We start from the raw sequence: 26,029 nt of genomic DNA, 5'->3' as shown, positions 1-26,029 counted from the left end.
ATGGTTTCTGAAAATTCCAGGATTCTCATTCAGTAGATCTGGGTTGGAATCTAGAGCCAATGAAATAATTTATCTGCCAAATACTTACTGAGTACCTTCTATCATACTGTGATTTTGATTTATGTAGGTAGTATTAAAAGATGTCCCAGCTACCTACTGTTTATTTCGAGGACAGAGATAATAAGCAAGTCAATAAATAAAAATAATAATTTCATATATTGATAAGTGCTGCGACAAAGGTAAACTATGGTATGTGCTAGAGAGTTATCCTGGCAGAGGAAGGAAGTGGGGTGATCTTGGAAGGAGTCTTTGAAGAGGTCATTCTTTTTTAACATTGCCTTTTTAAAATAATAATTTTTTTAATGTGTGGTAAGATATATTATATATAATTTTCCATCTAAATAATTTTGAAGTGTATGATTCCCTGTCATTTGGTAAATCATACCATTATGCATTTTGGTAAATCATACCATCCCTATCATCTTCAGAACTTTCTTTCCCTTGCAATACTGAAATGCTCGCTATTCATTAAACAATAAATCTCTCTCACCTCCCAGCCCCAGCAACCAACATTCTTTCTGTTTCTGTGAAGCTGACTATTCTTGGTACCTCTTACAGGTAGAATCATACAGTGTCTTTGTTTCTGGCTTATTTTACTTAATATAATGTCTTCAAGGTTAATCACACTGCAGCATGTGTCAGGATTTCCTTCCGTGGAATAATATTCCATTGTATGGATTGACCACATTTTGTGTATTCACTTTTGAGCTGAGATCTGAAGAATGAAATGGGCCATGCATATAACTAGAATAAGGATATTACAAGTTGAGGAAAGAGCAAGTGCAGAGGCCCTGAGCAGTAAACTTTGTGATTGTCAAGGAATAAATGGAAGGTCAATATAGCTAAGTTAGGGTTAAAGAGCAGGAGAAAAGGGTATTAATTGGAATCAGAGGTAGGCATATATATAGGCCATATCATTTCAGACTTTGAAAGAAATTGGCTTATTCTAAGTATAGTTGGAAGCTGTTTATTGAAAGTTTTGAGCAGGAATGTGAATCACTCTGATTTTCATTTAACAACAAAAGTAAGAAATCACACTGGCTACTGGTAGTTTCAGGCATCCCAGTGGATTTTGATGCAGGTCTGTGATCAGACTTTGAGAAGTATTAATTTAGTCCTTGTGATGAGCCCTTTAGTCTGTATCCTAAGTTGGCTGATCTCAAAATAGCTCTATCAGGACTTCTGACTAAAAATGGGAGACTGGTTACACTTTTATCTCTTCTTCATCTCCAGTCCCTGCCAAAATGGAAGAAATAAAATGAATGGGGAGAGAGTACAACAGAAGACAGAAATTCTGATACTTTTTTGAAATAGCAAAGCAGATGGACAGGTAGTGACGGACTCAACAAAGGTAATGTCACACAGTACCTGTAAAGGTACAATAATACTCATATGAAGTGTAATACTATGTGTTAAGTTCCCAAGAGGCACAGCATTTGAAGGCAGTAGTTACTAAGGAAGGTCAAGGTCAAAAGTGGAAACTTTTCCCTGGGGGTTTAATTGGAAAATCTGGGTACATTGGCAGATAGAATCCTCAGGTTGTCTCCTGTGTACCCTCACAAGTGGATAGTCATTTCTACCCTAACCCTGGGCTTTGGGACCAAAGTTTTTTTTTTTTTTTTTTTTTTTTTTTTTTTGTATAGTTAAAGATGAGATACCTGGATTCTGAAAACCAGGGGCATGGGTGACTGATAGGTTTAAAACAGGGAGATCTAGGGAAATATACATCTGAACTATGGAGTTCTTGGCTCTCTTTCTCTGCTATCCTAGAACTTCAGTTAAGCCTGTCCTGACCACCCCCTGCAGAAGATTGAGATTATCAGCATCTAAAGATACTGATAGTTTAGCATTGAGAGCCCCTTGTGAACTCTACAAGTTGTCAAACACTGTTCCTCTACCACAGGTCTTGCAGTCAGTTCTTTTCAGAATCTTATTCTTAAAAGATGAACTAATAATCCAAGACCATTGGACTTTTGGGGGAAACTACCAGTGTTAAAAAGAATGGTCAAAACAAAGACATGGAGAAAGGAGTGCTATTTGCAGCTTTGAGAGAAAACAGACCCCATAGAGATCAAAAGAAAACACAACAAAAAATCCTTCTAATATCAGAGAAGACACACGTTTCTCTCTCCACTATAAAACAGGAGAACACAAAAGCATAAGTCCATGAGGGTTGAGAGAACTTGGTGAGAGATGACAGCAGATGAACAGTGTTAACTAAATATTTGAAACCAGGAACTGATGCATGAGTGTTAACTAATTTAGCAGAGATTAGAAAGCAACAGCTTATTCCAATTTATTGTGGGGTAATTGTGCAATTAAAAAATGGGTCTTCTTTTAATTAATGATTTGGTTGCTCTGTTTATGTTACTAGCTTTTATTTTTTGAGCAGTATATTTTCAGTTGAAATTATTAATAGACTTTTCACTAGTGGAGAAGTCAGAATTATTAAAATGTAGTTCTTATTTTCTCATGGTTGTCTTAGGCATTGCAGACTGCTTTTTGTGATTGAGTCAATATTTCACAGGAGTGAATAGATACTAATGCTTTTCTTGGTGGCTCTGACAGTGGTATTGAAAAGAATGCTGGAAATTACAAACAGTTTTCAATTTAAGAATATGTTCTGAATTTTGTTTGTAAAGTAGTTGTTTAAACTTGATATTTCCTCTTAAAATACTGTAATAAATAGTGGTTATATTCTGATCAAACTTGAAAAGATATGTCAGCAGCAGTTAAATCTTCATTGGTGAGTTCTCAGGGAGCTCTAATCACTTTGTATATTTTCTTGTGGAAAAGTGTGTGTGTGTGTGTGTGTGTGTGTGTGTGTGTGTGTGTGTGTGTATTATGGTAAAATGGCTTCATGGGTTCTGAAGAGTCAGACAGCTTGAATTCAAATATTTTCTCTGCCTTTTTTCTGTTACATAACCTCAAATAATTTGTTTCTGAGTTTCAGTAAAAAGAGCATTATATCTAATCAGAAGGTAGTTGTGACGATTAAGTGAAATTGAAGTAGTTAAAGCACTCAACCTACCTCCTGGACCTTGTGGGGTAAATAAATGTTAGTTTTTTCACTTTTACCTTTCTGTGGCATGTGGTAAGATGAAACATTATTTTTGTAGAGCCTAAGACAAGTGTAGGTCAGTGAAAAATGTATAAAACTTTTGAAATTTAATTCCTATTATATTAAATTCTGTCTTATTTGCAACAGCTATGTCCCTTGTCATTCAGTGTATTTGCCATTGCATTACTGATAGGAAGCACATAGAGAGTGAACTCAGGCCTCCAAGGCTCTAGCTAACCTGCTGTTCTGTTCCAAATTAAATGCATAATGTTGTGTGTGCTACTTCCCCACTTTGGGTCTTACTCCTGATTTGCAGAGTGAAAGCATTTTATTATAAGGTGATTTTTTTAAAAGTTTGTTTCTCCTCTTACATTCTCTAATCCTGTAATATGTGAAGCTGAAGACATTTTTTTGAGACCTGAAATATTTGTGTTAAGGCTTGTGATACATTTACTATTACAAGCTCAATTTATTATGTTTGGAGGATTTGAGATGATTGGAGATTATTAGACTGATAGCTAATGTTGACTTTATCATTGGAAATCAGTTCTAGCTATGAAACCTATTTTTGAGTAGAAATATACTAGGAATGGCCATTGCTTTTCTTCCCCCATAGGTAAGTGATTTCTTGATGTTCACCTGAAGCTGTCACCTTTAAGAGTCATCTAAATATTACTCTTGATCTTGTTAATCCTTCTCTCCCCTCATAGTTGTGAACATTTTTATTTCTAAGATGATAGGGAGTGTGGGTATGTGTGCACTTTATTTTTATGGTTAATGTTTGTAAAGCTAATCACAGTTAATTTGTCACTGCCAGAGGAGTCCTCTGACCCTCAGGCTACCATCACAATATTTGATTTTATGATATCTTTACCTTTTCATAGTCTGGATTACATATGTGTATAACTTCATAATTTCAGCCAGACTGAAAGCTCAGTGAGGACAGTGACCACACCTTTTATTGACTTTTAAAAAAAAATTATTTTGTCTGGCACATAATTGGTATTCACAACATATTTTTAAAAATAAATGAACAGATTAACGTTGTTTCCCCACAAATAACGATTGAGTAGAAATACAATGGTAAGTAAAAACCTTAAACTGCTTATTAGGATTAAATTTGTAACTTTTGCTATTACCAAATTGAGTTGAAAAGGAAAAGACTAATCAAGATGGTTGTATAAATGACTTTTATTATTGTTTGTGTAAGAACAGTGAACATTCCCTAGTACAGGAAGCAACTTTTAAAAAACTGCTGGCAGAACTAAGAAGTCAGACTGTCCTTGACCCTTAGAACAAATGTTTTAGAGCCAAGTTTCATTAAATCTTATGTTGAGAATCCGTATTTTAACACAATGGAAGAATTATTTTATCAGCTCTTGGTCTTCTAAAACAAAGGACCTAACAAAAATTGCTAAAAAAAAAATAAAAACTTTCTTTTACTAGTTCTATTTTTAAAAAGTTGCCTTTCAAGTGCATAGCACTTTAAAATGAGCTCAGCTATATTAGCAGATAAACATGTTGATTCATTCAGCCCACAGCTAGTGAATGAAGCCTGGAGGGGCACAGTTTGTTCTGTACCCCACCCAGTGGCAGAATGTTTTTCTTCCTCTTGATCCTATTGGGGGAAGGGGACTGGAATAAGTGACTCTGCTTATTTAGGTTCACCTGAATTGTTGAAGAGGAAAGGGGAAATATTTTTTTTTTTTTTTAGCATTTACTTAAGCCTTTTTTTTTAAATTTTAATTTTTGTCATTAGCAAAGATTTGCCTCTCATCCTGTGCTCATACTCTAATATCCATGTTGAAAAATAACTTGTTGACACATATTTCATAGTTTTTAACAAAAAAAAATTATTTAATGCTCTGTTTTGAGCAATCCGTTTTTTAGATTTTACAAGGTTGAGGTGTCCGCAGTTGTATTGCATTTTGAGGGTGGACTTAATTTTGTAAGCAAGGAGAAGTTTGCTTTATCCAGTGGAATTAGGATGATAGAAATACTTGCCTACAATGAATTTGTGGGTAGATATTTTATGATATATAGAATTGTTGTAAACCTATATAATCCTTGGTATAGCTTTTTAGATATGATAAAGATATGTGCCATCTACTGTTAACATAACTCTACCATAAATTTGCAAAGAGTGATAAGAAATTTTCCCTGCTCTCAAGTATCTTACTATCTGTGTAACATTTCCAAATTGTATATCATTAATAGGAAGGCTTCCTCAAAAGTAGATTATTATCTTTGACTAAATTTAGGAAATACTTGGACTAAAGAAAATTGAAAGTTTCTTTAGTATAGGTTTCTTAAAAATGTACATTGTTTAATTCCAAAAAATGTTTATACTTTGCAAGATTTTCCAAACTTCATTGACACAGTTTTTTTGTTTTTAATTTTTTTCTGGGTGGGATCGGAGGGGAAAGGAGGTTGGGAGAAAGAGTGGCAATAGCATGTTTAGAAAGAGGATGATTAATGTGTCATGGAATACAATTTTGAAACATGGGACTATTGTAATATTCTTATCTAACTTGTAACTTTGAATGCTGTCTCAAAAGTCTAGCTATTTGCTACAGAATCTCTGGGCTTTTTAATCCTTTCTAGATAAAATGAGGGCCTCAGATCATTTGATTAAATTAGTAAATTGAAAATAGATTGGTAGGGGAGAAGTGGAACCTATCATCTCTTATTCAGCCTGCCTCAAAGCAGATTAGTAGTTTCTTCCAAAGTAGTTTTGCCTTCTAGGCTTTTTTTTTCCCCTTAAATAATGTTGTCTTACCTCTTCTCTAGGCACTTTAGCTTGGAAACACAGCCATTACTGACCTTTTCCTTTCTCTTATGCAATGTTATCTTCAATTCCTATACCAACTACTAATTTTTCCTTAATAATTTCTCAGTTTTCTCCCATTCCCTGTGCTGGTCATTTAGTTTAGATTCACAATGAAGTAGGTGATCAGTAAGTATTTATTATATGCTTAAATCTAGACTATGTGATATTTGCTTCTAGGCTTCCCCTACTCTCTAGTCCTTTAGCACTTAATTTGTGTTGTACTGTATGATTTATGTATGATTTCTGCTCTTAAGTTTTTGGTAGTTCTTGTTGCTTGGGGAAAGTGGTCCAAAAGTCACTGTCATCTGTCATCTGCCTTAGACCTCACTACTTTTTGATTTATACCATATACTTCCTGATTTTTACTTTTCTATATTCTGTATGGTAATATATGTCATTCCTTCTACTTTAATGCCTTTTGGGACCTCCAAATTACTATCCCATCAAATGAGTTTACTTTAAATTTAATACCTCTATAATCTCTCTGGCTGAGAGTGGTTATTATTTTTCTCTGAACATATAACTTCTCTCTGTAAATATAACTCTGTATTACTCTTTTGGTCCTATGTACATATGTTATGATGGTTATTAAGTTGCCTCCCACTTATATAAGCTTTTTGTTTCTTGAGGCAATAGGGTATTGATACTCTAATCTCCCAATGTCAGTGGATTAGTATAATTTGAATTTTATTTCTTGCTCAGCAAAATAAAAAAGTAGTATTCCTGATTGGTAGTGGCATTCTGCCTTGTGACTCCACCATCTTCAGTAAATGGTTCCTGTCAGCATGCGTTCATCTGTACAAAGCCAGAAAAGGAAAGAGCAGATCATCCGGAGGAGATATTTTAGTGAGCCAAACCTTAAAGTGGTACTTCTGGGTTACCACATTTCATCAGTTAGAACTCAGTCAGATGGCTGTATTTGACTGTAAATGAGACTAGGCAAAATATGCTTAGGAATAGTTTTTTTGTGAGCTTATGACAGTTTGTCAAAGTGTTTAATAGGTTGTGCTCTAATAGTCAGACAAACCTGCATTCTAATTCTAGATATATTACTTACCAGAGATATGATCCGGGATAGGTTACTAATTATCTCATCTGTGACATTTAAGTAATAATGAAAGCAAAGCATTATGATACTTAGTGATTCCTCATTAAGTTTTAATTGTCACTATCTGTGGCCACATATCATACCTTTTTTGCTTAGATGCCTATTACATACCTATTAAATGTATTACAATATGGCTGGTTTAAGGAGTTTCTTGTGTCTTAATTCTTCACTTTAGTTAATAATATTATAGTGAATAATATTACAGTGAATATTATACATTGGCACATGCCTCTATCCCAGTGACTGTAGAGGTTGAGATAAGAACATTGCAAAGTCAAAGCCAGCCTCTGTAACTTAGCAAAATAAAAAATAAAAAGGACTCAGGGTGTGACTCAGTGGTAAAGAACTCCTGGGTTTAATTCTCAATAACCCTCACCAAAAAATTATGGCAAAAACTATCAAGAGTTCTGTCTATATTATAACTTATAAGTTATGCTATACTTCTATTAACCAAATTGAGCACATGTCATAAATATACTTTAGAAAGAAGAATGAACAATACTTTTGGACAGGTTAAGAGATAAAGTAGGAAAATCTTGGAAGAGGTAAAAAGAAGAAGATGGAAAATAGGAATAAAAAGACTAAACAATACTAAAATACAAGTAAGAAAATTTCCAGCATCAAAATTATAGACTTTTAGAAACAAATGAGAAAAAATTGGAAAATTTTAATGAAGTGAATCAATATTCAAATTTGAAGAAAAAAATATTTTTTTCAGTTCGAAAGTATCCATTAAACCCCCTGCACAATGGTTGTTGATAAAACCCACACAAAGGCATATCATTGTGAATTTAAGAAATAGACCCACATGTAAAGGATCAGGAATCAGAATGGATCAGGAATCAGAAAGGATCAGGAATCAGTCTAATGACTGAGCAACAGTGGAAGCAAGAAACAGTGGAGCAGGAAGATCTTCAAAATTCTGAAGAAACATGAGTTGTACTAATATAACTATTAATTATATTCGAGAATAGAATAAAGATATTTTCAGAGAGAAAAGGTCTCAAATTCATCACCCACAAATCCTTCCTCAGGAACTTGGTTAATGTAGCCCAATAAAACAAGGGAAGCTGGATGCGGTGTTACATGCCTATAATCCCAGTGACTGGGAGGCTGAAGCAGGAGGATTTCCAGTTCAAAGCTAGCCTCAGCAATTTAGCGAGGCCCTAAGCAACTCAGTGAAACTGTGCCCCTAATAAAATACAAAATAAGTCTGGGGATGTGGCTCATTGGTCGAGTGCCCCTAAGTTCAATCCCCGTTACCTAAAAAAACCAAAAAACAAAACAAAACACCACCACAAAAAAAAAAAAAAAAAAAAAAAAAACACGGGAATAAATCAAGGAGAAGCAGGCCTGAAAAAGAGACAAGAGCAATATAGACCCAGGATGGGGTAAGAAGAGTACCCAGGATGATATCTGTGTACCTGGCCCACAATCCCCAGTCCAGACAGGAATACATCAGATGACAGGGAAAGACTTCTTCCAGAAGATGAAATTAATAGAAATCTGATGGGAGTGAGTATATTCAAAGAGATTTCTCAGATTGGAGAGTCTAAGTGAACTAGGGGTAAATACATAGTAGATAAGTATATGAAAGAAAGTATGTAGAAAACTAGGTATATGAGAAACCAGTTATTCCAAGGAAAACAAAATGTTATGCAGTAAAAGATGATTATTATTTACTGCTTGGCTCAGCTCTGATGGTAATGATATATAACCCTTAAATATTGATCTAATCAAAGTTAGGTTAAAACCATATTGAAATGATGGAGTTGGGAAGTGTGGAGAGTATCAGGACTAGGAAACAGAGCTAAATCTTAAACTCCCTCAACAGGTAATTTCTGGATAAACTAAAGAAAGCTTTTGGGGAAAGTAAATGTTGCAGGTGGAGCTACAGACTAGTTTTTAAATTTTTTCTTTCTTTTCTTTTCTTTTTTTTTTGGGGGGGGGTAAATACCAGGGATTGAACCCAGGGACACTTAACCACTGAGTTACATCCCCAGCCCTTTTAAAATTCAGTAATTGAAACATTTATAGTGCATCACCAATAGTTGTGGGATTGAAAGAAACTTTAGAAAAATTTAGATACTATCAGAAAAAAAACAAATTTTCAGTCTCATCCCAAATGAAAATGCAATTTTTTTAACTCTGTCTCTATAAAATATTACAAAGTCATTGTTATATGAAAAGGTAGTCAACTACTATAAAGCCAGTACAGGTAGGAAAAAGTTACTGTAAAAGTGTACCAAGGAATTAATTATTGAAAGTACTATGATATTTAGGGTTTTTTTATGTGATTGCAAAAAAATTGGTTATTTGATGTAGTTTCCTTTTTCATTTTAAATTAATATTGAATTTAGGACCTAATTCTGTTTTCATAATTTTGTATTCCTTTTCTTTTGCATTATATTACAGCTCTACAGAGGTGACCTGAATTCACCTCTGAACTTCATTTTGTCTGTCTCATTAATTTGTTTCACATACTTACCTCATTCACTTACTCAAATGGATTTTGTTTGTTCTTGTGTCAGGTCTTTTGCACTTTCTTTAGCTTTTTGAGGGACTTTTCAGTTTTTACTTTTGAGGGCAGATTTCTTTTCAGACCATCTTTGAATACTCAATCTAGATTATTCTTTTCTGATTTGTACATCACCCATTTTGTTTTGGTAGCATTCACCAGCATACTTTTGTTTGCATTTTTATTGACTGCCTCTACCATTTGGAATATAAGCTCAATGTATGAGAGCAATATTGTTTACTGCTGTATTCCCAGATCTAAGAATAGTGCCTGGACCATACTAGGCACTCAACAGACTTGTTGAATGAAAATTACTAGTGAGTTATTAATGAACTTGTGCTTGTGCCTTTTGCCATGTATTTATTTACTAGTGAAGTTTCTAATTTTGTTAATTTTCTGTGATGATAGTTTGTTTTTTCTTTTTGTGTAAATGCTTTTTTATTTTTGCAGTGCTGAGCGGATCAAATCCAAGGCGTCTTATATGCTATGAAAGTGTCTACCACTGAGCTATATATATAACCCCCAGCCCTGTGTAAATGCTTTTCACCATTTTCTGTTGCAAATATTGATTATCTATAATCTATCACTTATTTTGGTTAGGAATATTTTGTTGTAAATTTTTTTTGTTGTAGAATATTCAAATAATCAGAATGATAAGAACATAGAAACATATAAGTGCCCAATAACCCATTTCCTAGCTTGGTTGTTTTTTTATCATCATCCTTTTTTTTTTCTAAATTAAGATATACTTGAAATTTATGTGTCACTCTAATTGTAGTCCCTTTCCTTTTTTTTCCTTATCCGGAGGTATACCTAGTTCAGTGTTTATCATTCCCACACATTTATATTTAAATTTTTTTGTGTATAGATGCATATATAAAAATGGAACAATAGAACTGAAATGTTTTCAAACTTAATGATACACCACACATATCCTCTGTAGTCCTCTTAAAAAAAATGTCATGTTTTCAAGATGCACTAATGTTGATACATGGAATTCTAATCTCTTCGTTTTCACTGCTGTGTGGTATTGACTGAGTAAACTTTACTTAACTCTTATTCTATCAAAAGGCCTTTGGGTGGTTGCCATTCTTTCCTGTTACAAACAGTAGTACAATGAATGTTTCTGTACATGGCCCTTATGTGGAATGTTTTCTAGTATCAATATTGTGAAAGTTTTTCTAAGACCTGTTATTGTGACTGGAAAATTTTCAAGTGCTAGGACAGGCTCATCTTTTACCTTGATCGGATTTTGTATCTTGTTTTCTAAAGTGATTGTTAAATGTCCACTTCTACCAATACTTTTATAAGACTTGTCATTTCACTGTCCTTTGCCTTAATTTTATTTTTCATATATAGTTTTAAAAAATCGGATATGTGAGAAAATGTTTAGTGACTTAAATTTGCATTACTTTTGTTTCTGGTTGTGTTTCTTCTATTCTTATGATTATTGCTATTTAATTTCCCTTGTAAGTTGCCTTTTCTCTGATTTGTCCTCTAATCTCATCCCCTTTTTATATTATGTGATTTGTCATTCTTTTATTGATTTGTAGGCATCCTTCAGGTATTTTGGATATTAATCATTTGTTATCTGAATGGGAAATATCTTCTTTCAGTTTGTGGCTTTTCTTATTCATTACAAATGTACTTACATTGTACTGAAATTTTCACTTTAATACGTTTACTTGTCTTTCAGGTTTTGCTTCTGGCATCATACTTAAGAACATCATTCTCTTCGTTGAGGTTATAATGACTGGCACATCAGAAATATTACTGTATAACAAATTACCACCAAAATGCATTTGATGAAAACAAGCAAAAATCATTTCTTATTAATTCTTAGTTTTTGTGGGTCAGAGACATGAAAGCAATAAGGCTTAGTGGTTCTGGTTTTGGTATTTTCTGAGGTTGTAGTCAAGATATCAGAGGGCTGAAGTCAAGACATTTTAGTATAAGTGTTGTTGGAGGATTTGCTATCTTTTGGTAGAAGGCGTCAGTTCTTATGGTTCTTTACTAGGGCTGCTCGATTGTCCTAATGTTAAGGCTGGCATAATAAATAATCCAGGAAAACAGGCAGAAACTTATCTTTTCCGAACTATCTTTTGAAGTTACACATTGCCCCTCCGCCCTGTTCATAATTGGAGGAGACTACTGTGTCTTTTTATTGTTTTTCCACATGGAACACTTCTGATACCAAATAATTGTTTATATTTTTTCCACACCAACCTGTTCTCCAGTTCTCTGGACAGCAGCTGGTGACTTGTAGTTGAATTCAGTTTTGCACAATTTGTGCATACTCTACAAATTAAGGGCTTAATTCCACAAAAGTGCCCCTTCCCCACTTTTTGTCTATTGCAAATCTGGTCCACCTGTACTTTGGTCTATTAGTTATAAATTGAGGGTTCCCACCACTTCTTCCTTGGCTTCAATAATTTGCTAGAATGGCTTGCAGTACCCAGGAAAGAACCTCATTTACAGTTGTCAATTTATTATCAAGGATATTTTACTGAATACAGATGAATAGCCAGATGAAGATGTACGGTAAGGTCTGAAAGGTTTCCTGAACACAGAAACTTCTGTGTGGGATTAGGATATGCTGCTGGATGCCTTCATTATCCTGGAAGCTCTTCAAACACTGCAGTTTAGATATTCATATGTAGGCATGATCAAATAACTGGTTGTTGATGATTAACTCAATTTACCGCTTCTTTCTTTCTTTTGTTAGGGACCTGGGACTAAGACTAAATATCCTATCCTAACAAAAGATACTCCCTTTACTCAGGAAATTATAGAGGCTTTATATTTGGTCTTTGTTCCTAGCTTCTGGAGTCTTGGCACAAAGCTCCTAAAGCCTCTTATTTTATCACGGGCTTCATTCAATACCAGAGTATAAAGATCATTGGAGGCCATCCTGTAAATTAGCTTCTAAAGTCTCATATTTTCTTATAAAATTCTTTCTTATTTAGGCTTTTAATTCACTTGGAATGCAGCATGTATGTATGTGTTTATATGTCTGTGATATTAAGAAGGGAATTTAAATATTCTTCCTAAGGTATAACAATTGTCCTAATTCTTCATTGAATAAAATATCATCATCATTCCATTTATGTGTGGGTTTGCTTTTGGAGTCTGCACTTCTCTGCTATGGTCTGAATGTTTGTGTCCCCTTATGCCACATCCATATGTTGGAACCACATATGGTTTAATAGTGTCATAGTACTGAAGAGTTAGGGCTTTGAGAAGATAAGTCTTAAGGGCAGAACCCTCATGAATGAAATCAATGTTATTATAAAGGAGACCCCAGGGAGCTAGCTAGCTCCTTCTACCTTCTGAGGAATAGGCTCTTACCAGACACTGTTAAAATTTGTGTTGGAATCTTGCTTGTTTTAAGGAAAATAAAAATATGACCATTTTTCATTAAATAAAAGTAATAGATGCTCACCAAAGATTTGTGAAATACAGATATAATTTTAAAAAGTATCCATAGTACCACTACCCAAACATTACTATTATCAGCATTAGGAATCCTTCATGATTTGATATTGTAAAAATCTTTTTGTCTGTAAAGGAGAGGTAATAAAATATTTAGCTGTATTTTCTTACCTTGTCATGAAGGAACTGGGGAAGGAAGAACAACAAAGTAAGGATATGAACTGGACAGCTGCCAGTCTGGTTGTGCTGAGCCTTTTTATGTATACCTTTTTAATGTTTGATTTTGACATGTGAGTGTATTATCTGTTTAAATTTTTGAAATGACTTGTAGTATGACTTACACCTAGTTTTGACACAGTACATGTTTACATTTTATAGTTCCAGATCATGTTTGTTCATTTGTTTGTTTTCCATCCAGTTCTGGGGATCGAACCTAGTGTTGTATCTACATAAAAATATTCAAAGGTTTGCTTTAATCTATTTTGTTTGATATTTTGCCTGAGCTGCATCTTATTAAATTAAATTGCCCAGACCGTCCTCAAACTTGGGATCCTTCTGCTTCAGTTTACTGAGGAGCTGGGATGATAGGCATGTACCACCATGCCTGGCTGTCATTATGTTCGCAGCATAGTATGTATAGCCAGTGTCTGTCTCATTGGATCATACTTTGCCAGCCCAGCTTCATACTTCATATTCTAGTGATTGTGAATTTCTTAGTTTTTCTACACCTCAGCATAGTTTCATACTTGTGTATGTTTTACCTATCTTCTTCATATTCACCTTTTAAGAACCATTTTGTATCTTCTTTGTCTGAACCTCTGCAAGTCTTAATTGATTCTCTCAACGTACTCTGTGTGTATTTGCCTATCATATTATTTATATCATATTATTCAACAGTCCCACTCTATCCACAATATCTAAATTCCTTAGACTACTTACAGTTTGTCCCTGTTTTTTCTTTTTTCCTTGATTCACCTAGAGTCATGAATCTTGTGTTATAGTTTAGATATTTGGTGTCCCTCAAAGCTCATGTGAGAGACAATGCAAGAATTCCTTGTTTGAATGAGGAATTAATAAGGTCAGATCTGAGCAAGATCATTACTTTCATGTTTTGTGTAGGGGCCTTTGAAAAAGAAGGAGATGAGATCGAGATCTATTAACATATAAACTACAGTGTTTGCAACAGCCAGCCACATTTTCAAATTGCATGTTTTTGTGCATGTAGTCCCTTCAACCTAGAATTCTCTCATTCCAACAGTGAGAGTCTGCTCATCTTTGAAAATACATTTTATATGTTACTTCCACTAGCAGGCTTTGATAAATTCCCTTCCAAATGTAATTGACTTACCTGTTCTGACTGAATTGCATTTACCATATTTTTTCCTTCTCTACTTCTTTCATGCTGGTTACCTTAACCATCCTCACAGTTGCTCTCTCCTGGTAACCCTTGTTTTGCTTTATTTTAGATACTTATAAGGTACTTATCACCTTGTATTATTGCTTGGTAGTATTTTTTTGTTGTTTATTTCAATAAAAATTTATTGGGGTCCAGGCCCCAAAGAACTCATTCTTTAGTAGTTCATGTATTTGTCTTTACTATGATTAGATAGGAGTTCCTTATGGTCAAACTTATTTTTATTTCTTATACTTAGCAAAATTGGTAATACATCTTAGGCACTCAATCATGTAAGACATCAGTGGGACAGTATTGGTTAAAAGTTGGGTTTAAATCCTGGCTCCACCACTGTCTCCTGAATCCATTATAGGGATGTTATTCAGCTTGTCTGAGCTATAATTTTCTCATCTAAAGATGGAGAAATAATAGTACCTATCCATATTACTCTGTTCACGCTGTCATGAAAACATAAGATAGACTGAGTGGCTTAAACAACAGAAATTTATTCTCTCACAATTCTGGAGGCTGGATGTTTGAGGGTGCCAGCATGGTGAAGCTCTTTGGCCTCATCTAATCCTAATCTGCTCCCAAAGGCCCCATTTCCAGATACATTACACTGGGGTTAGGACTTCGACATAAGAACTTTTGGAAAACAAACATTCAGTTTACAACAATATCTCATATTGCAGTTATCATAAACTTATGGAAAACATTCAGCATTTTGTCTCTAACATAAGAAGTGATATTTATTTACTCTATCATCATCATCATCATCATCGTCCTCGTCTTAGAATAAATTTTCTGTTTGGGGTACTGAAGAAAACCTGCTTTTCCTTCATGGAAATATAACATGAATTAAGAAAGGTAATGTAGGAAGAAGAGCAAGGTTGCAGGCAGGCTGGTGGGGAACAGTGTTTCCTTCTTTGTATCAGTAACAAAGGAGTTAGGTATGAATTTCAGGTTTGTAGATGTATTCTCATTATGCAAAGAGTAGAAGAAAAGAAAAGCTTTGATGTTCTTCATACATAAATGACCTTTAAAATGCAGTTTTAAAATTTGTTTTTATTTGAATCTTTTTTTAAAAATTCACTGATAGATTGTATTTTTTTTTTTGTAAGCCTTGGAAACCAGAAGTGCCATTTAGATCTTTACCTACAAATAATGCTTAATTTGTTTTGCTGGAATTTGAAAAGTTATTTTTAAACATTTTGAATCCCAAACATATTTTGATATTTTAAAATTAGAGTCCATATAATCTATTCTTATTCTTTAGGATTTAGACTCTCTCCTCTCTAAGTTGAAATTTGGAACTGATATGTATTAGCCTTTCTGGAACTATTAAGAATTTCCATTCTTTCATTTTTGGCAATAATTGTCTCCACATTTACTTTATAGAGTCCTCTTTGGTGGAGCCCACAGGCGGAGAGGAAGCACGGGATTCATAAGATGGCGGGCGGGTGAGTGACTGAGAATTTGGGGTAGAAGTTCCGAAAAAAAAAAGTCATAGTGGTTGCTCCTTAACAGAAATAAAATGTGAAGTTTAAGTTTGGATATGACATTGTCTTGGTGAGGTCTATAAAGACAATATAGTGGTTTTGATGTAATATAAATTTCAAAATGATTTATATGGCATACCTGTCATGTTGTCTATACTATGATTTTATCAACTTTCACAGAGACTTAGCACACAGTTGACACTTTGGGGAAATGTAGAGCAAATGGTATATACCAAAGTAGATCTTTTCTTTGGTGATAATTGTGAAAGATGTTTTATTAAATTATAGTTTGGGGATTTTCTTTTTTTAAATAATAACATTTTCAATTCTTATCCATAAATACTATTTTAAGCAAATATGCTTCCAGAACAACAGAAATGAAACTTTAGAAAAAATAAGGAAGAATTACAGAGACAGTATCTAGTTAATATGAACATTAGATAATCATTAAATAACATTTTCATTCAGAAGAAAAATGACCCATGCCCAAGATCAACTTTATTATAGTATACATTATATAAACTCAAAGTTATGATTTTTTAAAACAACAAATCAGTATTTTTTAATATTTATTCTTTAGTTTTTTTAGGTGGGCACAATATCTTTATTTTACATTTATGTGATGTTGAGGATCAAACCTAGTGCCTTATGCATGCTAGGCGAGCGCTCTACCACTGAGCCACAACCTTAGCCCCAGTATTTTTTTTTTTAATAAAGTAAAAAAGGGAGTAAGTCATAATCTTGAAAGGAGATGAGCCTGTAAAAGTGGAACCATATACAAAAGGAGAAAAGTTTATGACGTCTGGCAGGTAGTTATATTTCGTGCCATAAAAATAATCTTAAATTAATATGCTGGGTTTACTAGTGACTTTATGAACTTTTGAATAATTTATGTTGTGATTATTCTATTAGTGGGACTGGTTTTTAAGTAATACTATAAAGTAGGTAGAAAAAGGTGGTCTCAAGATTCTTTTCCAGCCTTTTCTTTTTCTTGTTTCTTCAATCTCCTCAATGAATCATAGGCCTTTCCCTGTTTTGTTACTATCAGAAGAGATTGCTATGGCTTGATAAGTAATCTTTAACATGGTGAGTAGACATTAAATGGATATTAAAATTATCCATTAATAGATTATTTTACATTTAATTGGGGGACTTGAAGCTCCAAATAGAATTTCCTGATGCTAAAACCTCAAACACTGACATCTGTTGGGGGAAACATGTTTAGAGAAGAGTTTTTTGAATCTGCCCCACATATTACAACCTCTTGCCAGGTAGGAAGAGAATTAATTTTTTTATATGCTGGTGTCTGGCTATCTGGCCTTTACACATTATCATGTGATTCTCAAAGTGAGATTCTGGAATAAACATTCTTATTCACATTATTTAAAAGATGAACTAAAAGAGGTACAGAAAGATGCAGTGGTCTTCCTAGAAGTGGTCACAATGAAGGCTCATATTAAAATCAGGACTTTAAAATTACAAAGTCTTTGCCTTTTCCACTAAATCATTATTTTATAGTCATTTTATTCTTTTGTTTTACCCATGCTTTGCAAACATGACAGTCTCTTTTTTTTTTTTTTTAAAGAGAGAGTGAGAGAGGGGGGGGAGAGAGAGAGAGAGAGAGAGAGAGAGAGAGAGAGAGAGAGAGAGAGAGAGAGAGAGAATTTTCAATATTTATTTTATTTTTTTAGTTCTCGGCGGACACAACATCTCTGTTGGTATGCGGTGCTGAGGATCGAACCCGGGCCGCATGCATGCCAGGCGAGCGCGCTACCGCTTGAGCCACATCCCCAGCCCACATGACAGTCTCTTTACATATTCTGAAGAGTTCCTTTGCATGACTCTAGAGAAATGCTTTCCCAGTTCCTTTGTGAATCACTCTACTAGACCATGCTGCTTATAACTTGATTAGTATTACTTGAATTTTTCTTTGTGTTTTTGGCTAAGAATATAGCATATATGATGAAGAATTATAACATTCAGATCATCATATATTGGGTTTTAATTGTTTGCTTTTCTAAGCAGATTAGCCAACTCTGAAGTTTATACTGAGTATAAGCAATGTTTGGTGAGTTATATGTGAACTTGAGTATTTGGGAATTATAGAAAAAATTAACAAATTTCTTGTTGTTGACATTCTTAAACAGGTGTATTCAGTATTACAAACAGTTTGAAAATATTCATTCAACAAAGAATTTTAAAGTACTTATCATGTGCCAGGGCTATTTTAGATTGTGGACTAAATGCAACATGAAAAAACATATGGTCTCTGTTCTCAATGAGACGACACAAACATGAGATAACTATTAGAATGCATTATAATAATTATCACATTAGAGGTATGTAGAAAGAAAAACTTAATTGAGCTCAAAGGACTTGATTGGGTGAAGAGATTAGAGTTTAAAGCTTAAGTGTTTTCTTGACCACAAGAGAATTTATGATCTACTCATACGTAATACATATATAACTTTTGTATATAAACTATGTTTTCCCTCACATGTATATACAAATGCAGTGTTAGGGTTGAACATTTAGCCTCTCTTCTTTTTCTCAAAATCATACATAATCATGTATATCTCCTTCTCTGCAAGTACATTGTAGAAGGTTTTTTTTTTTTTCTGGTTTTTGGAAGTATGGAGATTCTTCATTCTTTAAAGCATGTAGTGGTGAATGATAGATAATTGTGGTGCGAAACGTAGAAGAGCACAGGGTAATGGAACTAGACACCTGATAATTTTCATTTTTTACCATCACAGATTTTTTTTCTCATGTAGAATAATCTGAAGATTGAAAGAGAAACTAGCTAGGTTCTTGAACTGAAAATGAAGTTAGAGAAGAGTTGTCTGGAGGAAACTGTTGACTGTGGTTTATTTTTTTTTTTGGCCCATTTTGGTTGTTAATGGCTTTTTTTGTGAATTATGTACTTAGAAAGGGGTTCCACTTTGAGTAAGCACCTATACATGTATACGTATCTCTATCTGCTCATGTAATGAATGTTAAAGCAGTTAGTTTCACTTGAAAAACAGCATGTTATATAAGGCAAGAGCCTGCATTGGAATGAGGAAACATGAATTCTGACCCTGCTTTGGTCTGTATTAATTTGTTCTTTGCACTGAGCTGATCAATTAATCTCTCTTAGGCCTCAGTTTTCTCCTTTATTAAATATTGGGAAAATAAGTTACTAAATAGAAGAATGTTCCCTAAGGCCTTTGTGAGTTAAAAAATTCTATCATTTTATTATTGACAGGAATAGTTATTAAGCTACCAAATATTTGTTGAATGCTTACCACTTTTCATGTCCTGGTATCTGTGGTCAAAAAAGAAAAATGGAAGATAGACATGGATCAATGGAATAGAATTGAAAGTCTAGAAATAAACCTGTATATCTATAATCAATAGATTTTCAAAAAGAGTGGCAAGACTATTCAGTGGAGAAGAATAGTCTTTGCAACAAATGATAATGGGATAACAGGGTTTTCAGATGCAAAAGAATGAATTGGGACCCCATTGTACACTGTATACAAAATTGACTTAAAATGAATTATGGACCTTAACTACGTTGGCTAAAACTATAAAACTCAGAAGTAAACAGTTAGGGTAGATCTTTGTAAGCTTGGATTGGGAAAATGCTTTATTAGATTTGTCATTAAAAACATAAGCAATGGGCTGGGGTTGTGGCTCAGTGTAGAGTGCTCACCTAGCATGCGTGAGGCACTGGGTTTGATCCTCAGCACCACATTAAAAAAAAATAAAGATACTTTGTGTCCACCTACAACTAAAATATTAAAAAAAAAACATAAGCAATGAGATGGGCACGCTGTAGTTCCAGAGGCTTGGGAAACTGAGGCAGGAAGATTTCAAGTTCAAAGCCAGCCTCAGCAACAGCAAGGTGTTAAGCAAATCAGTGAGTCTCTAAATAAAATACAAAATAAGACTGGGAAAATAAGACTGGGGATGTGGCTCAGTGGTTGAGTGTCCCTGAGTTCAATCCCCAGTACCAAATAATAATAATAATAAATAAAATGGATTTCATCAAAAATAAAAATTTGCTTGTCAAAAGACACTATCAACAAAGTGAAAAGAATGCCCACACAATGGCAGAAAATACAGAACATGTCTGTTAAAAGGTCAAGAATTCAACAATAAAAAGACAATTTAAGTAACACTAAGGGTCTGAATACACATTTCTCCAGAGAAGATACATAAATGCTAAGTAATAAGTGAAATACAAATAAAAATTGCATGAGGTATTACAATCCATTAGGATGCCTGTAATCAAAGAGTCAGGTAAAGTGCTGGTGAGGATGTGAAGAAATTGGACTCTTCATACAATGCTGGTGAAGTTGTAAAATGGTATGGCATTTTGGAAAATATTCTGGCAGTTCCTGGAAAACTGAAATATGGAATTTCATGACTTAGCAATTGCATACCTAGGAATATACCCAAGATAATTGAAATTATATGTTTGTATAAAACAAGTCTGAATGTTCACAGTAGCATTATTCATAATAGTCCAAAACAACTCAGATGTATAATCAACTATTCTGTGAAGAAGCAAAGTATGGTATATTGCATAAAATGAATTATTATTCAGCCAGAAAAGGAATGAGGTAGGTAGACACATGATCTAACATGTATCCTTAAAACCTTATGCTAAGTGGGAAAAATTACACACAAAAGCCCTCATATTCTATGATTTACTTATGTGAATTATCCAAAATAAGCAAATTCATAGAGAAAATGGTTTAGTGGTTGCCAGGAAGTAAAGGGAGGAGGTAATTGGATGTGACTACTAATTGGTTCAGGGTTTCTTTTCGGAGTAATGAAAAGTTCTGAAATTAATGGTGATAGTTGCACAGTTTTGTGCATATTTTTAAAATCGTGGATTGTATATGTCACAGGTGCGGTTTTCATGGCAGTAGCCAAAACCTGGATAGCTGCCTAAAGACAAATAATAGCTACAATCAGGAAAATTTTGGCTATTCCTCAGGCTGCCCTCATTCCGATTGACTTGAACATTTACTTCAGCCATAGTATTAACTTTGAAATTTACATCCAGTTTCTTGCTAAATATTATTTTGTTATTTGAGGTAATTGAAAGGAGAATTCAGCAGTGTTATATGTGAACTAATTGAAACCAGAGTTAAGGTTTGTTGTTTATGGTCTTTGGTTAACAAGGGAATCAGAAAGTATTAGTACTACTAATACTCTGTGTAATTTACTTACTTGTTATTTTTTTTTCTTTTTCATTTTCAGTAGACTGTAAGCTTTATAAGAACAGGAGTTTTATCTGATTTGTTCATTATTCAGTAAATATCTGGAATGAATTATCAGGTAGAACCTGGTTTACATGAGTGAGGGTAGCATAGGTGTTTGAATAAGAATCAAACAGAATCAGTTTTTTTTTTTTTTAAGTTTGGTCACCAGCAGGATCTATCTATCTACCTCCTATCTATCTATCTATCTATCTATCTATCTATCTATCTATCTATCTATCTATCTATCTTTTGTGGTGCTGGGATTAAACACAGGCCTTGTGCTTATGAAGCGAGCACTCTACCAGCTGAGCTATATCCCCTCAACAGGATATTTATGAAAGATTTTTTTAAGTCTCTCTGTTTTTTTTCCCCCTCTACTGTTATATCTTATAAAGTTTTTAAATTGACATGTCCTTAGATTTCTTATTTTAAATTTAAATAACTTATAGTCATTGAATTAATTTGACCTAAGTCATATGATCTAAATGAATGATTTTTTAGATTTTTAGAGGAAGTTAAAAAATTTTAAGTATTTTTCTCTTTAACATAAATACAGCTGTGAAATGATGTATCAGTGAGTCGTTTTAAACCTTAGATTAGTTTTGTATTTTAAAATTAATAAGTAAATATATGTATAAGTGAATTTACATTATTCAGAATTCTAGAATTAGACATCTGTCTAATGAATGCTGTTCTAAAATGTTGCTAAATGATTAATAGTAATTAAAAGGTTAAATACAAGCTGAAGAAATCTTTGAATTTTGAAATGTTTGCAACAGCTAGTAATCTGACTGATGCAGACGTTTTTGTCAAAGTTGAAAAAGTTAGAGCTAATTAATTTCTTGGGAGACATATGATGAAATTGTAGGTGTGATAACATATTTGAGTAACATATGGTAGTTATGGGGCACCTTTCTAATGACTGAGCAGCCAGTTAAATATAGACTTTTTAGTTTTTCATTACCATTCTTTGTTACTGTGTATTTTTAAACTAAAATTCATGTTTTCTAGAGGTCAGTACTCAAGATTTAACAATTTATATTTAAAATATTAATGTGAATATGTAATTTTCTTCTAAATTGGCATCAATTCTGGTGAAAGTTTTCTTAAAAATGCAGTCATGTCCCCCACAATACAGTAATTGTGTATTACACAAATAAATAACTGGGGAATTATACTGTCAATTCATATCATTTCCCTGATTATCCTTGAATGAGGACTAAAAATATTACCTTTGATTTGCAGCATAGTTGTATTTTTTCTTTCTTACGGATTCACTGTTTGCATTTTGACTGCAGTAATTTTCTTCCAATTCCTTTTGTTTTATAATCACAATCTTGGTTTTCAAATATTGCTTTATAAGGATGACAGATTTTTTAAAAAGAATTGAAATTGGTTTTGTACTATTCTGTTATTAAAGTAATATCTGACACCTTGTTAGAGGAAATTTTGAGGTAAGAATTTTTGCAAATAAAGACAATTTAAAATAGTGACTTATAGTTTGTATTTTCACTTTTAAAAGATTGGGATTTTACCACAGTTTTTGTGATTATAATGTAGTATATAAGCATTAGGTTTTCTTTCAAAGAAAAGACATAGTGAAATAAGAGTTCAGGGTGAAAATGTTTTTGTTGTGCTGCAGAGGCAGCCACTGGAGGGTGTTACTCTTAGCTTCCCTGTCTCAATGTTCTGCTAATTGTATTGATGAAACAAAAAATATTTGAAGACTGTGCATTTATAAGTTTTTAAAATTGAATCAAAGCAAAAGTAGTATATGTCTTAAGTGAAATATATGGAAACAAATTTAAATCTTAATAATTTCAAATTGATTTTATTTTAAAATAATTTTAAATTGTAATAATTTTAAACCTTAAATAAAGATGATAGATAGATTCTGGAATTATTGATAACATTATTCTGGCTTCTTCCCTAAAACACTGGACAGAACATTACTGTATTTTTAAATATATTTACTTTAAAAATGTCTGCACAGTTATGATGTTCTAACAAGTCTAGAAATGTCCCATATTGATTTACTAAACATCTTGATATTTACATTGTTTTCATTTAAATTTGAGTATCCTATGAAGAATTTTTGTGTGAACATCTGTTCTGTAAATCCTCCTTTTTAAAAACCTGTTACAAAATTTCACATATCAATCAGTATACTTTTAGCCAGTGGAGATAAATACAAATGTTCATGAGGGGCTGGTGGAATCTTTTTGGCCTGAGAGGGCTGTAACTCAAGTCTTAAGGTAAATAACATGATGAATTTTTAAATGACTCATAGTAAAGCATTAGCTTTTTATTCATTTAATAATAAAATCTGTAGAAGTAGATTATTGCCTAAATTATCTATAAACTCTCAGTTTTAAAGGTAGCAGAATTCTCTGAAATTTAGATTGTTGGTTTGAGAAATGCTTTTCAGGATTTATTCTCAGGCTATAAATTTTAAGTGACTTTTACTTGATAAGATTATTATAATGATTAGAATCTTAAGAAACAAAAATCCTGAATAGCCTTATTTATTTCAAAGAACATTTTAGGAGTTTCAGTGGAATAAAATGATTTGAATTGATTTTAGTTCAGTTATCAAAAGTAATAATGTAAACTTTAAATTGTATCATTTTTCTTTATTAGAATAATGAAGAATATAATTTTGTGTGGCTAGTAGGCAATATTTAATGAAGAATAGAAAGATGATAATTTTTCACTTGGTAGGAAAATTGAATATTTGATTTGATTTCATAGTTGAGTAATTAAGAGATATCTTTGCTTTCATAAGTTGTTAAAATATTTTCTGTTCTGATAAGTCTGTCTTTATGTTATAAAGTAAGTAAATGACAGATATTAGACCGATAAGCCAACATTGAAAAATAACTTTAAAATACTTGGCCCCATTCCTGATAGCTATGGTTCATTCTAGAAATGTTTCTGGAACAGTAAGTAAATGATTTTGGAAGATTAGGAGATTTACATTTTAAGTACAGTGTCAACAATCTTTACCTTGCCATGCATAATTATATTGCCAAATTGCTAGAGTTAATGTATTAATTGTTCATTATCTAATTATTTTCTGAAACCTAGTAAGTATTGAAGAGGCTTACAATTGAAAAGAAGCATTTGAGCAAAAGTATATTAATACCCTTATTAATAGCATGGAAAACAGTCCATTTTGTTCAGAGCATGATGCACTCTGTCACATAGAAGCAGTTTTTGGATGCTTTCATAGCCATCTGTAGAGGGTGGATCATTGATTATACATCATTCAGATAAAAAGATAATTTTGAAATTATTTTTCCTTCCTTAAATACCTTGCTTCTGTGAAATGGTATATTAGCCTGACCAAATCATTACAAAGGAGTTCCAAAGGGGCAGTTAAAAACCATATTTATTGTCTTTGATTTTTATTTTAGTGTTTGTTGCTGATATGAAAAAAAAATTTAAGAACAGATGATCAACAGTTTAGCCTGAGAATAAATGATTATTTTTCCCCTCTAGCAAAGAAAGATTAATAAACATATTTAAAATCTATCCATTTCACATGATATAGTTACTAAGTACTTGACAAAATTTCTTAAAAACTCAGAATTACTATGAAGATATTAAACTTACCACTCAAAATTTGGACGTAACTTAAGATGGGTTTTATTCATTTACAGTTGCCAGGTATCCTGAAAAATGTGTTTCTTCGACTTTTACAAATTGTCCAAGAATCATTGTTTCTTGTAAGACTTGGGATTTAGATTAGTGTCAGTAGTTGAGACAAGAAGATTCCAGGATAAGGGTACCAAAATTCTGTGCATTTTTGCTTCAACAACAAAAAGTTTCTTTTATTTCTTTCCTTTTGTGGGGTGGACAGTGCTGGGGATCAAACCTACAGCCTCCTGCATTCTAGGCAAGTTCTCTATTATCCAGCTATTTCCCTAGCCCTGTATTTCTTATAATGTGAATATATTGTATTCCATAAAGTACATTCATGTTATTTTTCTTAAGAAAAATTAATGTCTTTAGGTTTATTGCTGATTTTCTTAGCTAACATTTAGTCCTTACCATGCATCAAGCATAGTGCTATTGCTTTGCATGTAATTGTGTTCAAATGGTTAAGTGTGATCATATAGTATTGGTCCTTTTGTGACTGGCCTATGTCACTTAGCTTGTCTTTAAAATTCACCTATATTGGAGGATGTGTTAGAATTTCCTTTTAAAGACTAAATAATATTGTTTGTATATAATATGCCACATTTCCCCTATTTATCCATTGATATATTTTAGTTTTCATTTGTGTGAAAATGTGTTTATTTTGCCTGTATTTTTGAATGATATTTTTACTGATTAGTGGGTTCTAGATTGAAATTTATGTTATTGTATTCATTGAAGATAACATTCCTCTGTCTTTGAATTTCCACTATAATTACTGAGATGTTAGCTGTTAATGTAACTCTTGAAATTTGTGAGGCAATCTTTCTCTAGTTACTTTTAATAACTTTTCTTTAGTTTTTATTTTTTTCTCTGAAATTGTCTTTTTTTAATCCTTGCTCAGTATTCATTAACTATCTTGAATATATAGATTAATGTCTTTCATCAGTTCAGGAAAATTCTTAGACATTTACTTTCAAAATAATAATTCTAACCTGTGTGCTTTCTGATTGTCTAGGATACCAATTAAAGACTTGTAAAATCTTCTGTATGTGTACTTTATATATCTTCTCCCATGCTGTTTTCCATTGTTCTATGCTTCATTTTGGGGAGTTTCTTATGATAACCTTGTAGTTTGCTATTTCTTTTTTTCTTTGTGTTTAATATGATGTTACATTTTTCTATTGGGTTCTTGTTTTTCAGAATTTGTATTTTTTCGTGTTTTCAGATT

General features: G+C 32.9%; 1 protein-coding gene across 6 annotated transcripts in view; it reads left to right on the top strand.

Annotated features, from left to right (window-relative positions):
* The window catches only part of AKT3 (AKT serine/threonine kinase 3), a 276,038-nt gene that overhangs the window by 31,935 nt on the left and 218,074 nt on the right, over nucleotides 1-26,029 (top strand). For 2 of the 6 annotated variants that reach the window (XM_081300518.1, XM_081300517.1), the window contains exon 2: nucleotides 15,801-15,862. The exons of the other annotated variants lie outside the window; for them this stretch is intronic. The gene's annotated coding sequence lies outside the window, so the exon portion shown is untranslated. The remainder of the gene's footprint in view (nucleotides 1-15,800; nucleotides 15,863-26,029) is intronic. 6 annotated transcript variants of the gene reach the window in all.

This window comes from Spermophilus citellus (genome assembly GCF_964194105.1).
Source record: "Spermophilus citellus genome assembly, chromosome: 6".
NCBI classification, from domain to species: domain Eukaryota; kingdom Metazoa; phylum Chordata; class Mammalia; order Rodentia; family Sciuridae; genus Spermophilus; species Spermophilus citellus.
Note: the sequence above shows the minus strand (reverse complement) of the source record. Positions and strands in the feature narration are given on the sequence as shown.